General features: G+C 49.1%; 1 pseudogene; it reads right to left on the minus strand.

Annotated features, from left to right (window-relative positions):
- Positions 1-477: 477 nt before the first annotated feature.
- On the minus strand, positions 478-577 carry LOC146776081 (U6 spliceosomal RNA; annotated as a pseudogene).
- Between the last annotated feature and the right edge of the window lie 15,597 nt (positions 578-16,174).

Below are 16,174 nucleotides of genomic sequence, written 5' to 3' on the forward strand. Positions count from 1 at the left end.
AACTATAGACAAAATTGAGGCAGATTATTTTTCTGACATGTAGAGGTTCATAAAGGGTTAGGATTCTCTTGACCATACAGTTTTGTTGCTGTAATGACGCACAGGGTGTTGTATAAAATCATCTCTAAGTAGCATACGTGAACCTTCTTCGAGACACTATCTGCGCTATAATGACCTGGTACAGGTGAACCCTGCAGTCATCTTTTCATTCTTTATTATTTGCCCTAAAGTCAGACAGCATTTGCAGCAATGGTGAGCTTTCATGACTTAAAAGAATAACAATGATTGGCAACAATTGCTTCTTTACTTTAAAAATGTATCTTTATGTAATCTGGCAAGACATCCTCCTCATGCACCCCTAGTCAACAGAGAAACACAATGAGACAAATTACAGTTATTTATTCACATGCATTTATTTCACAGGGTCTGATCAAATGTGGTACTCTGGTAATGGGACTTCATGTTGCTTTGATTTCTGGTATCTAGGTGTGTGTCTATTTGCTATCCTTGTGCAGGGGCCATGCAAGTCTTCTCTGTATCATACCAATTTCAGTATATGTGCAGTCAAAGTGAGCACTTTACTGAAACTTTAGCTCATGAGTGACATAGCCTTATTACAGCCGCTATAACTGTACACCTTTAAAATGGACATCTCACCAGCTCTGAAGATGCTAATGCTCACTTTTTGGTCTGATGGTTTATCGGTACAGGCTGCAGTTTTTTCATTATTGACACATTTCTGACTAATGTGAACCATCCTCTATTGTTTTACAATGCTCTTCCTAGAATCAATTGACCTTTCAACATTACATGATGAAACAGACATATTTTAGTCTTGAAAAAGTCCATTGGATGAAACATGTGTTGGCTGTCGGATGCTTTTTATTGTTAAAATACTTCAACTTAGGGGCCGATTCCGATGCGGGTTGAAAGGGCACCGAAGTGATCCGGCCGGAAAAACTACAAGCCGTACGCGTGTTTTCCGCCCGACTGGTACAGCTGTACGAGCGAGCAAGTACGATGTGAGTATCGTGAAATTCACCGACCGAGTCGTTTCCGGGTCCGAACCGCTCCGTACGTCTCGGTCGAAAGCTAACCGTGGCGTGCTATGGGTGTGATTTACGACTGGGCCAGTACGATGCACGCGTCGGACAGCCTGTGCGATCCGGAGTGTCCAGCTCGCAAAATGTCCGGGTGGTTGCCTTTGGGGTTCCGCATCGGACCCCCTGTTACCCGCAGACCTACGACACGGACATAGGGAGAGACCCAAGGGTCCCCCCAACACAGGCATGTATGGTGCGGATGGCATCGACGCGTACCCACTCTAGGGGCGCCCTTGCGCGAGACGTACCCATTCAGTCAATGGGAGCCCATGTATGCGTTGTACGACCGGCTTCCATTGACTTCTATGGGAGTCCGACCGAATCGAGTCCGGCAGCATACGGTCGCATCGCTCGGTCGGACTGCAGAAAGCCGGCTTGGTCGGAAAATACTCCGGATCCGGTTCAGTCGGAGTGCTTTCCGACCCGGATAGGAATCGGCCCCTTAATAGTGAAAAGATTTCACAGACTTAAGGACTATTACATCATTACTTTACAGATACAGAGTACAATATTACTCAAGCATGTGCTCCGATTCCCTTGTTAAATAGATCACTGACAGTATTATCGACTACACAAATATAGTGTTACAAAAATATAGGGACATAAATATCGTTGTCAAAAATATCGACATCCTAGCTTTATAATGGTAAGTACCAAAATATCGAGAGAAAAAATATCGTTAAAAATATTGTTGTTAAAAATATTGGTTTTTTAAATGTATAAAATATAATGTAACATAAATTAAATAACACATATAGGTGCCAATTCCGATCCTGTAAAACCTGGGTACAAATGGTCGTACGGAGCGTTTTCTCCGTACGACTCGTACCCGGGAATTCCACCGTACAAACCAGCAAGTACGATTCGTACAGAAATACCATTTCCGTACGAATCGTAAAAAGCACCGTACGGCTAAAAAATACATACAATTCCGATGCTGGACAGCGCGTACGCGACGTCCGCACGGAGTCAGGCAGCGTTTTACGAACCAGCAAGTACGATTCGTACCTACAGCACTCCGCACGGCTATATTTTTACGGGAGCCAAAAAGTGCCGGAAAAGCTAAGTACGCTGCGATGCATGAGGAAAATGGGGCCCGCTACGCGACGTACACGCCATCACCCACATCGTACGTGTCATCATGTACGGTGCGTACCCCAACATGGCATATGTATGGCCCGCACCCTCCACCCCCCTATATACGGCCCATACCCCCCACCCCCCGTATGTACGGCGCGTAACCCCCACCCCTGTATGTACGGCCCGTACCCTCTACCCCCGTATGTACGGCCCGTACCCCCACCCCCATATGTACGGTGCGTACCCCCCACCCCCCGTATGTACGGCGCGTACCCCCCACCCCCCGTATGTACAGCACGTACCCCCCACCCCCTTTATGTATGGCCTGTACCCCCCACCCATAGCGGGTGGGGGTACGCCTGGGGTATGGTGTGAACATACGCGGGTGGGGGGTACGTGCCGTACATACGGGGGTCGGGGGGTACGTGCCACACAAAGGGGGGGTGGGGGGTACGGTGCAGACATACGCGGGAGGGGTGGGAGGCCGGGTGGGGCCGTACGACACGTACCCCGGGCACAAGTGAACTCGGGGTAGGGCTCGTACAAAGTTCGCTCCGTACGGAGCCTTTTCCATGCGCTTGTGTGTTTGGACGGGCGGTACGGATCGTACTTGCGCGCTCGGACTTCAGTTTTACGATTTGTATGTAAAACTGTCCGGTGACGTCTCGTAGACTTTTCCCGAGGCGATTCGTATGTATTTTTCACGTATGAATCGTACTTCGCCGTTTGTACGGTTCTTGTAGGATTCGTACGTAAAACAATACAGATACGAGTCGTACGGGAAAAAAAAAAACAGGATCGGAATAGACCCCATAATGAAAAAAAATATATAGAATTATTATAAAATGTTAAAAATTATAAGTAATAAATATAATCTAAAAATAAATTAAACATACATATATAAAATATAATATATACATATTTACTTAATATTATTAATAAATAATTATTTTAATAAATTATAAAATGTTAGAAACATAGTAAAAATCATAAATAAATAAATAAATAAATATATATATATATATATATATGTATATATATATACACCTGTAACATAAAAATAAAAATAATATATATATATATAATAAATTGTAATATTAAAATATGTTTTTTTAAACTACATTTTACACGACATTAAGTGCAACAGTAGGGAAAGTGTTGGATAGCGTAGGGCTAAAAATTACTATTCCCACTCAAGGGAATGCAAAAGTAGGGAAATTGTTGGATAGCAGAGGGGAATAATTTACTATTCCCACTCCAGAGAGTGCAACAGTAGGGAAAGTGTTGGATAGCAGAGGGGATAAAATTACTATTCCCACTCCAGCATGTGCAACAGTAGAGAAAGTGTTGGATAGCAGAGGGGAATAATTTACTATTCCCACTCCAATGAGTGCATCAGTAGGGAAAGTGTTGGATAGCAGAGGGAATAAAATTACTATTCCCACTCCAGGGAGTGCTACAGTAGGATAAAGTGTTGGATAGCAGAGAGGTAAAAATGACTATTCCCAATTCAGTAAGTGCAACAATAGGGAAAGTGTTGGATAGCGGAGAGGAATGATTTACTATTCCCAATCCAGCAAATGAATTAGCATTAATTAACAAATAATTATTAAATAAAAAATATTTTACCTCCCACTGTATTCCCCTATAAATGACACCACCAAAGTCGTAAAACATGACACGATTAACATAATTAATTAACAATTAATTACTCAATTAATTTCAATTAACATGCATTTTTAAAAAAATTATTAATAAATGAATTCACACAATTAACACTATAAAATAACATTAAATAAATATATAAAAAATATTGAAAACTATATTAAAATTAAATTACTCCCCATCCTACTCCCCTATCAACCCACAACCCGCTCCTAAAAAATTAACACAATTAACAATTATTTAATAATTATTAATACCCAAATATTAACTTATTAATAATAAACTAATAATCACAATTAACATTATAACATATTAAATACATTAATATTAATTAATACAAAATATAAATTAATTAATTATAATTAAATTGCTTCCCACCCTACTCCCCTATAAACCCACAACCTGCTCCTAAAAGAATGACTCAATTAACATAATTAACAATTATTTAATAATTATTATTAACCAATTAATAACTAATTAATAATACATTAATTAACACTAAATACCTAAATATTAATTAATACAAATATTAATTCATTAATTATAATTAAATTACTTACCACCCTACTCCCCTACAAACCCACAACCCGTACCTAAAAAACATACACAATTAACATAATTAACACTTAATTATTCATAAGTATCCATTAAAAACTAATTCATAATAAATTAATTACCACCATTAACAATCTAAAATATTAAATACAAAAATATAAATTAATAAAAAATATTAATTAATTAGTTAGAATTAAATTACTTCCCACGCTATACCCCTATAAGCCCACAACCAACTTTGGAACTAAAATGCAAAACATAATTAATTTTTTGTATAACTACTAAAAATTATTAATATTTATTTTATTTATTTATTTATTTATAACATTTATACCCGAGGCTGTCCTGGCGCTGTGTGAAATCTACCCAAGGCTCAACACCGAAGTGAAAATATTCTGTAAACAACCAGGTTTTCAAAGCTTTGCGAAAAGCCAACAGGTCGGTCAACCCTCTGAGGTGTAATGGAAGATTGTTCCAGGCTTCGGCTGCATTCACTACAAAGCTTCTTCCACCCCAGGGGCCTTTTTGATCAAAGACACATAGACCTGCTTAGCTGCAGATAAGCGTAGTGATCTAGTAGGAGTATACCAAAATAGCCGCTCTTTTAAGTAAGCTGACCCTGTTCCATGAATCGCCTTGTGAACCAAACACAAAGGTGCCGATTACGATCCGGCAAAAAAATTCCCCGTACGACTCGTATCCGGTCTTTTTACGGTACGAATCGAACAAGTGCCGTACAAACTGGCAATCACGATTCGCATGGTAAAAAGTCCATATGAACCGCATTGGGAATTATTCCCCACACGTCCTCGGCTCGGAAAATGTGTCCGACACGTCCTCGGACGAATCACCGTACAAATGTGAAAAGTGAAGTCCGACCGCGGAATCACGATCCATCCCGTGCGTCCGATGTTACAACCGTATGGAAAAAACACCGTCCGCACCGAACACCCATAGCAACCATGGAGACATGTGCCCGCATATGCGCCGACCCCCCCCAGCCCCCGTACGTACGCACCGACCCCCCCCAGCCCCCGTACGTACGCGCCGACCCCCCCCAGCCCCCGTACGTACGTGTCGTACCCCGCGTGTATGTACACCCGTGTACGTGTCGTACCCCCCGTGTATGTACACCCGTGTATGTGTCGTACCCCCGTGTATGTACACCCGTGTACGTGTCATACCCCCGTGTATGTACACCCGTGTACGTGTCGTACCCCCCATGTATGTACACCCGTGTACGTGTCGTACCCCGCCGTGTATGTACACCCGTGTACGTGTCGTACCCCCGTGTATGTACACCCGTGTACGTGTCGTACCCCCGTGTATGTACACCCGTGTACGTGTCGTACCCCCGTGTATGTACACCCGTGTACGTGTCGTACCCCCCCGTGTATGTACACCCGTGTACGCTCGAGTCGTACCCCCACCCGTGTATGTACGGTGCGTACCCCCAGCGCGTACATACACGGGGGGTATGACACGTACACGGGTGTACATACACGGGGGGTATGACTTGAACGTACACGGGTGTACATACACGGGGGGTACGACACATACACGGGTGTACATACACGGGGGGTACGACACGTACACGGGTGTACATACACAGAGGGGTACGACTCGAACGTACACGGGGGGTACAAAACGTACACGGGTGTACATACATGGGGGTACGACACGTACACGGGTGTACATACACATGGGTATGACACGTACACGGGTGTACATACACGGGGGGTACGACTCGTACACGGGTGTACATACACGCGGGGTACGACACGTACACGGGTGTACATACACGGGGGTACGACACGTACACGGGTGTACAAACACGAGGGGTACGACACGTACACGGGTGTACATACACGGGGGTACGACACGTACACGGATGTACATACACGGGGGGGTACGACTCGAACGTACATGGGTGTACATACACGGGGGGTATGACACGTACATGGGTGTACATTCACGGGGGGTACGACACGTACACGGGTGTACATACACGGGGGGGTACGACTCGAATGTACACGGGTGTACATACACGGGGGTACGACACGTACACGGGTGTACATACACGGGGGTACGACACGTACACGGGTGTACATACACGGGGGTACGACACGTACACGGGGGGTACGACTCGAACGTACACGGGGGGTACGACACGTACATGGGTGTACATACACAGGGGGTACGACACGTACACGGGTGTACATACACGGGGGGTACGACACGTACACGGGTGTACATACACGGGGGGGTATGACTCGTACACGGGTGTACATACACGGGGGTACGACACGTACACGGGTGTACATACACGGGGGTACGACACGTACACGGGTGTACAAACACGAGGGGTATGACACGTACACGGGTGTACATACACGGGGGGTACGACACGTACACGGGTGTACATACACGGGGGGTACGACTCGAACGTACACGGGTGTACATACACGGGGGTACGACACGTACACGGGTGTACATACACGGGGGGTATGACACGTACACGAGTGTACATACACGGGGGTACGACTCGAATGTACACGGGTGTACATACATGGGGGTACGACACGTACACGGGTGTACATACACGGGGGTACGACACGTACACGGGTGTACATACACGGGGGGTACGACACATATACTGGTGTACATACACAGGGGTACGACACGGGTGTACATACACGGGGGGTACGACACGTACACGGGGGGTACGACACGTACACGGGTGTACATACATGGGGGTACGACACGTACACAGGTGTACATACACGGGGGTACGACTCGAACGTACACGGGTGTACATACACGGGGGTACGACACGGGTGTACATACACGGGGGTACGACACGTACACAGGTGTACATACACGGGGGGTACGACACGTACATGGGTGTACATACACGGGGGGTACGACACATACACGGGTGTACATACACAGGGGTACGACACGTACACGGGTGTACATACACGGGGGGTATGACTCGAACGTACACGGGTGTACATACACGGGGGGTACGACACGTACACGGGTGTACATACACGGGGGTACGATACGTACACGGCTGTACATACACGGGGGTACGACACGTACACGGGGGTACGACACGTACACGGGTGTGCATACACAGGGGGGTACAACACGTACGTACAGGGCCTGGGGGGGTCGGTGCATGCATACGGGGGCTGGGGGGGGTCGGTGCATACGTACGGGGGCTGGGGGGGTCAGCGCATATGTACGGGGGCTGGGGGGGTCGGCGCGTATATACGGGGGCTGGGGGGGGGTCGGCGCGTACGTACGGGGGCTGGGGGGGTCGGTGCGTACATACGGGGGCTGGGGGGGTCGGTGCATACGTACGGGGGCTGGGGGGGTTGGTGCATACGTACGGGGGCTGGGGGAGGTCGGTGCGTACGTACGGGGGCTGGGGGGGTCGGCGCATACATACGGGGCTGGGGGGGTCCGCGCGTACATACGGGGGCTGGGGGGGGTCGGCGCGTACGTACGGGGGCTGGGGGGGTCGGTGCATACATACGGGGGCTGGGGGGGTCAGCGCATACGTACGGGGGCTGGGGGGGGTCGGTGCGTACATACGGGGGCTGGGGGGGTCGGCGCGTACGTACGGGGGCTGGGGGGTTTGGCACGTACATACGGGTGCTGGGGGGGGTCGGTGCATACGTACGGGGGCTGGGGGGGTCGGCACGTACATACGGGGGCTGGGGGGGGTACGGCGCGTACCGGGCCACCTACTCTGGTCGTTTTGCGCCGTACTTCGCTTTTCCGGCACTTTTTGGGTGCCGTGAAAATATCGCCGTCTGGACTGCTGTCGGTTCAAATCGTACTTCCTGGGTCGTGAAACGCTGCCTGAAAGCGTCCCGACGTCACGTCGCAGCATTCCCGGATCACATTCGTACGTATATTTTCGTCGGTCGGTGTTTTTTACGATTCGTACGGAAATGGTGTTTCCGTGCGAATTGTTATTCCATGTTTGTAAAGTTTTCCGACCGGGTACGAGTCGGACGGAGAAAACTCTCCGACCGACGGTTCGTACCCGGTTTTTACCGGATCATAATCGGCACCAAAGCCTTAAACTGGGTACACTTTCTAACTGGCAGCCAATGAAGCCTCCGTATCGCCTTAGAGATTGATGCATATTTAGGGATACCTGACACTAACCTAGCGGCAGCATTCTGCAGGAGTTGAAACCTATTCATTATTCCTTCCTGGATATTGAGATACAGGCTGTTACAGTTACAATAATCCAGCCTAGACATAGTAAATGCTCTAACGACTGTTTGGTGACACTCTACAGGTAAGAGCGGGAGCATTTTCTTACAGGACCTAAGAGCAAAGGACGTAGACACTGAATTTACTTGGTCTCTAAAACCGAGCTTATGATCCACCCACACTCCTAAGTTTTTTACCTTCTTGTTGTGTGCGGGGAGAGGACCCAAGGTGTCTGGCCACCATTCAGGGGTCCAAAAAGTAGGATCGTTGCTAAAGCATACCACCTCCGTCTTACTGGAGTTCAATTTAAGGCAGTTTCGGGCCATCCAAATCCCTATGGCGTTCATACAGTCCCTAAATCGGTTCGCCGTACTACGCCACTCATCTGTTTGTAATGAGACCATGATTTGAGTGTCGTCCGCGTAAGAAGTCAAACTAAATCCGAATGACTGAATGAGGGGCGCCAAAGAGGACACATAAACATTAAATATTGTCGGGCTTAGAGAGGACCCCTGCGGGACCCCACAAGGTAAAGAAAAGGACTCGGATGAAAATTCCCCTAAAGACACTGACTGACTTCGATTTGTGAGAAAGGATTTCAGAAGTCTCCATGCAGAGCCCTGAACTCGGATCTCCTGCAGCCGGTCCATCAACAAATCGTGGTGGACCGTATCAAATGCTGCCGAGAGATCTACCATGATCAGAGCAGCCTTGCCCCCTTTATCTAAAATGGTTCGGATCTCTTCAGTAGATTTCAAAAGAGCCGATTCAGTCCTGTGGCCCCCTCTAAAGCCATGCTGGGTAGGGTTCAATGCTTGCGTCGCCTCCAGAAAGAAACTAAGTTGCGTACTTAAATTCCTCTCAACAATTTTTGCAGATAAAGGAAGTCTGGATATAGGCCTGAAACTGTTGGGGTCTTTTACATCTAGATTCGTTTTTTTTAAAAGAGGCAAGATAGAGGGTTTTTTCCATTCTAATGGGAAGTATCCCTCTAAATACTTTGGGGCCGATTCCGATTCCGGCCGCAAAACGAACCGACCGACACAGACCGAATACCAACTGACACGGACCTGAGCCGTACAACCTGTGCAGTACGATGCAACGCGTGTGAATTACAACGACACGTACGGAATACAAGCCGTACGACCGAGCCGTAGGGAAAATAGTGATCTGGACGGAAAACCGATGCGATTATCACCGACCGACACGAACCCGGAATGAACCCGACCGACCCGTACCCGCGATGTACGATTTGCGCAGTACGATGGAATGCGTGTAAAACCAGACCGACTCGCACGGAGACCAAGCCGCAAGACCGACACGCACAGACAACCCGGCACACAAGCAATAGAGACCTCCGCGACTGACGCGTACCGAACACAGTAGATAGGCAGCATGAACAAGGCGGAGAAGCCCGCATGAGACAACAGCAGCGTCCGTTTCCGTCACATGAACGTCTCCTTCATGCCTACAAAACCCAAAGGAAAAAAGACAAAAAAAGGACCAAACAAGCAATGACAAAGCCAATAAATAGCAAAAAAAAACAACATGGGACAAAGACACACCCACAACTCCAACTATATAAAGGACTACAATCACTACCATCATCCCTTGCAAACAGGAGACACAGCCAGCAGCAGACACCAGTACACAGCAACCACAGACAACCTCACAACTCTCCCATCACACAACTCACACACCATCAGCACCTCATACAAAAGCACACATACATACACCCAGCAAAACCAACACAAACCCACCCTCACTTGCACCCTCACACCTACATCCCTCACCACCACCACCCATCACCATGCCCCCAAAGAAGAATCCAAAGTTCACAGATAGTACGTTAGAAGTGCTGGTAGACAAGATCATCAGTGTAGAGCCACATTTGTTTGGTACATTGGTCCAAAGGACCCCCATCTCACAGAAAGCCAAGATGTGGGCGAGGATTGTGGACAAGGTGAACGCCCAAGCACCAGCAAGGTGCACAAAGGACGATATCCAGAACAGGTGGTATGACATGCGCAGGAGGGTCAAGAAACTCATTGAAAAAGATCACGCCCTGAGTCAGTGCACTGGTGGTGGCCCTCCTGCCAAACCAGTCTACTTCAGGACCTGGTAGGAGAAGGTGCAGAACATCCTACCACCAGAGAGCGTCCATGGCCTAACAGACATCCCAGAGCCTGGTGAGTACACAAACAACATACCCAAGATTGTGTGGCAAGGGGACAGTGAAACCATGCACCACAAGCAAAGCTACACTAACCAATAGATAATCAGCCCAAGATGTGTATGCCAGTCAGACAAACACAATACCTGCCATCTCAGAGTGACTGGGAACTGTGTAATGACATGCACCAACCTACAAACAAATAGAGCAAGCCAGTGGCACAAAGCCAAATAGACCCTGCCAGACAGTTTGCCACCACAAACACACAACCTCACAGTGCAGATAACTGTCAGGAAGGAATAGTGGGGCTGCAGGTGAAGTGAGTGTATCCAAAAGCATGATGGGGCCTGTAGTCACAGATAATGGTCCCCCTCCTGATTGGCCCATCAAGACCTCTCTGAAACATGCCCACATCACAGGGAGTGGAAAATGACTGACAAGATGGCTGACACTGCATCCTGCTGCGGGGAGCACAAGGCCCTGCTCGGGGTTGTGTGCAAATCAGAGGCAGGACACCACTGACTGACATCCTGAAAGACAACTTGCACACCCTACAATGGAAGCACGTTTCATGATGGGAAGGAGGACTGACAGCCCTGACCATACTTACCAGACCCCCCCTCAACACAAACTCCACACAACTCACCGGGTACAATGCATTGACACACACCTCATTGAAATATCGCAAAAGATACCCCGTACTGGGTGCTGCTGTGTGAAGCACAGGGGCTCACTTTGGACTTGTAGCCAAACAAACACCAGGACTTCACAGTCAGCCATCTTGCCATTGCTGTCACACCCCCTCACAGGGAAGCAGAGTCAAGAGGGAGGAAGTATGGGCATGCTGGGAAGGGGGTGTAGCCAAGAGTATGATGGGACTCGCAGTCACAGACAACCTACACACACCCACATGGCCCAACAAGATCAAACTGAACCACACTCGCCTCACAGGGAGTGGGAAGGGACTGACAAGATGTCTGACACCGGGCTCTGTTGTGGGGAGCACAAGGCCATGCTGGGAAATGACCAACAAACATCAGGACTTCAAAGTCATCCATCTTGCCATTGCTGTCACACCCCCTCACAGGGAAGCAGAGTCAAGAGGGAGGAAGTATGGGCATGCTGGGAAGGGGGTGTAGCCAAGGGTATGATGGGACTCGTAGTCACAGACAACCTACATACACCCACATGGCCCAGCAAGATCAAACTGAACCATACTCGCCTCACCGGGAGTGGGAAGGGACTGACAAGATGTCTGACACTGAGCTCTGTTGTGGGGAGCACAAGGACATTCTGGGAAATGGCCAACAAAAAAAACATCAGGACTTCACAGTCAGCCATCTTGCCATTGCTGTCACACCCCCTCACAGGGAAGCATAGTCAAGAGGGAGGAAGTATGGGCATGCTGGGAAAGGGGTGTAGCCAAGAGTATGATGGGACTCGCAGTTACAGAACACCTACACCCACCCACATGGCCCAGCAATATCAAACTGAACCATACTCGCCTCACAGGGAGTGGGAAGAGACTGACAAGATGTCTGACACTGAGCTCTGTTGTGGGGAGCACAAGGCCGCGCTGGGAAATGGCCAACAACAAACATCAGGACTTCACAGTCAGCCATCTTGCCATTGCTGTCACACCCCCTCACAGGGAAGCAGAGTCAAGAGGGAGGAAGTATGGGCATGCTGGGAAGGGGGTGTAGCCAAGAGTATGATGGGACTTGCAGTCATAGACAACCTACACCCACCTACATGGCCCAGCAAGATCAAACTGAACCATACTTGCCTCACAGGGAGTTGGAAGGGACTGACAAGATGTCTGACACTGGGCTCTCTCATGGGGAGCACTAGGCCATGCTGGGAAATGGCCAACAACAAACACCAGGACTTCACAGTCAGCCATCTTGCCATTGCTGTCACACCCCCTCACAGGGAAGCAGAGTCAAGAGGGAGGAAGTATCGGCATGCTGGGAAGGGGGTGTAGCCAAGGGTATGATGGGACTCGTAGTCACAGACAACCTACATACACCCACATGGCCCAGCAAGATCAAACTGAACCATACTCGCCTCACCGGGAGTGGGAAGGGACTGACAAGATGTCTGACACTGAGCTCTGTTGTGGGGAGCACAAGGCCATTCTGGGAAATGGCCAACAAAAAAAAACATCAGGACTTCACAGTCAGCCATCTTGCCATTGCTATCACACCCCCTCACAGGGAAGCAGAGTCAAGAGGGAGGAAGTATGGGCATGCTGGGAAGGGGGTGTAGCCAAGAGTATGATGGGACTTGCAGTCATAGACAACCTACACCCACCTACATGGCCCAGCAAGATCAAACTGAACCATACTTGCCTCACAGGGAGTTGGAAGGGACTGACAAGATGTCTGACACTGGACTCTCTCGTGGGGAGCACTAGGCCATGCTGGGAAATGGCCAACAACAAACACCAGGACTTCACAGTCAGCCATCTTGCCATTGCTGTCACACCCCCTCACAGGGAAGCAGAGTCAAGAGGGAGGAAGTATGGGCATGCTGGGAAGGGGGTGTAGCCAAGAGTATGATGGGACTCACAGTCACAGACAACCTACACCCACCCACATGGCCCAGCAAGATCAAACTGAACCATACTCGCCTCACAGGGAGTGGGAAGGGACTGACAAGATGTCTGACACTGGGCTCTGTTGTGGGGAGCACAAGGCCATGCTGGGAAATGACCAACAAAGATCAGGACTTCAAAGTCATCCATCTTGCCATTGCTGTCACACCCCCTCACAGGGAAGCAGAGTCAAGAGGGAAGAAGTATGGGCATGCTGGGAAGGGGGTGTAGCCAAGGGTATGATGGGACTCGTAGTCACAGACAACCTACATACACCCACATGGCCCAGCAAGATCAAACTGAACCATACTCGCCTCACCGGGAGTGGGAAGGGACTGACAAGATGTCTGACACTGAGCTCTGTTGTGGGGAGCACAAGGCCATTCTGGGAAATGGCCAACAACAAACATCAGGACTTCACAGTCAGCCATCTTGCCATTGCTGTCACACCCCCTCACAGGGAAGCAGAGTCAAGAGGGAGGAAGTGTGGGCATGCTGGGAAGGGGGTGTAGCCAGGAGTATGATGGGACTCGCAGTAACAGACAACCTACACCCACCCACATGGTCCAGCGAGATCAAACTGAACCATACTCGCCTCACAGGGAGTGGGAAGGGACTGACAAGATGTCTGACACTGGGCTCTGTTGTGGGGAGCACAAGGCCATGCTGGGAAATGGCCAACAACAATATCAAACTCTGTCTGTGACAAGCTGGGAAAAAGCAGTGTACAGGCAGGCATCTGTTCGAAAAGTAGAAAAAGTCATGTTTGTGAACCATCGATGCATGTAGAAACTTAAATCACATTGTGTGTCTCTTCCAAACACAGGTGGTGCTGGGTACCCAGCACCAAATGATGAGGATACCCAGTCCCAGACTCTGGCGAACACTGAGCTCTCTGGTCTGACTCTCTCACTGTCCTCTTCGGATGACGACGACCAACCTGGCCCCTCCGGTGTGAGCCATAATGCAGCACCATCAGCATCAACATCAGCATCCCCTGTACCTATGCCTCCAGCATCTGGACACCGACAGGGCACCCCCACCACCACAGACAGACCAAGGCCAATCAACACCCACAGCACAGGGACACAGGACCCCTCTGAAGCTACAGCAAACACCACCAGCAACACCACCCAAGGGGTCCCAGTGTCACCTGTGCATCCCGCCACTGGTCCTGCCCGTGTGGAGAGGGGTGCTGGGGGGGTTGGGAGGCACAGGGAGCGCCTTGCAGAGGGGTCTGGACTGCATGATGACCCCCACCTGGCACGCATCTTAGATGCGTACCACGATAGCACCGGAGGATTTGGCCAGGTAGTTGGGATCCTCAAGGATATGCAACACGAGCAGGTCACCCACCATGCCTGCATGGAGGCCAAGTGGGATGACATTACTGTGGTGCATCGGGATATACTCCAATGCCTCTGCCAGATCAACACCAACCTGTCCACACCCCCCTGTGTGCCCACAACATATGTCGCAACACCATCTGCCAGCGCCACAGGGAGGGAGGAGGATTCTGGCAGAGAGTCCCTGCACCGCAGAGGCCTGCACATGAGGATCCCCCCCCCCGGAAGAAGAGGGGTCGTCCAAAGAAGGACATGTGAGAGGCAGATGTCCCAGCACATCTCCCAGGGCCTCTAAACCTGTTCAGGACAATGTCCTTTGTGCGCAACCCGTTCACCTTGTCCCATCGCACAAAACTCGCCCACATGACATGGAGGGTTCATGTTGGGCCAATGTATCAGATGACTGTGAACTTTACCATGGAAATGTCATCTACTAGCACTTCCAACTCCAATGTGAACTTTGGATTCCCAAACCAATGTACCGCACCCACCATCCTGTGCACTTCCCTCACACATGTTTGTAAATAAGCTCACCAGTACACCATACTTGCCTCTGTTGTGATTCCAAGTTGTCATGTTCAGGGAGATGTCGATCTGCTACACAACACAGTGCATGCCAAATACTGCAACAGTGTTACCAAAGTAAGGTGAGTCATAGGGATGTGACACATGTGAGGGAGACACACCACTATGGCAACACAAAACATACTCACCATGGCCATGTTACTCATCACACACAATGATGTCGACCTGAAACGCATTGGCACGCACAGACACAACACCAACCCCAGTCAGTGGTAACAAGTCCACAGGTGAGGTAAGCAGATGTCACTCAGATGTGGGAAGACAGACAACACACATAACAAAGCATAGCACAGGTACATTACACATCAGCTACACGTTTATTCCACAATAGTTGCACGGTAATTCTACGTAACAGTGGACACACACTCTCAATGTGTTGGAGAATGGAAGTCCAGGGATGTGTGGTACATCACTTGATGGGAATTGTCAGCTTCCACACTGGTGTTGGCTTCTGGGTGTTGGGGGTCAGTGTTGACAACACAACAGGCAAAGTACCCTGGGAAGGACAGACAAGATACAGTCAAAAGCACAGAAGAACAGGAGAGAAATGCAATACACATGCACAAAACATGTTGCAAGACACCTACACAAACACTAGTTAGCAGTACTACCCTATTGTGGAGTACATACCACCTGAATGGACACATCACAGCACGCATCCAGTCAAGTGGCACACAGACACACTCAGACAGCCACAGAGCTGGCACAACACATTCCAGGCGACCTCCATACATTCACATAACAACCGTGGAAACTCACATTCAGGTGAAGAAGTTGTTGATGAGCTGTGAGCGGATGTCACCATCATCTTCATCATCACTGGCATTTTGGCCCA

Source organism: Triturus cristatus, chromosome 12, assembly GCF_964204655.1.
Source record: "Triturus cristatus chromosome 12, aTriCri1.1, whole genome shotgun sequence".
Classification (NCBI taxonomy): Eukaryota; Metazoa; Chordata; class Amphibia; order Caudata; family Salamandridae; genus Triturus; species Triturus cristatus.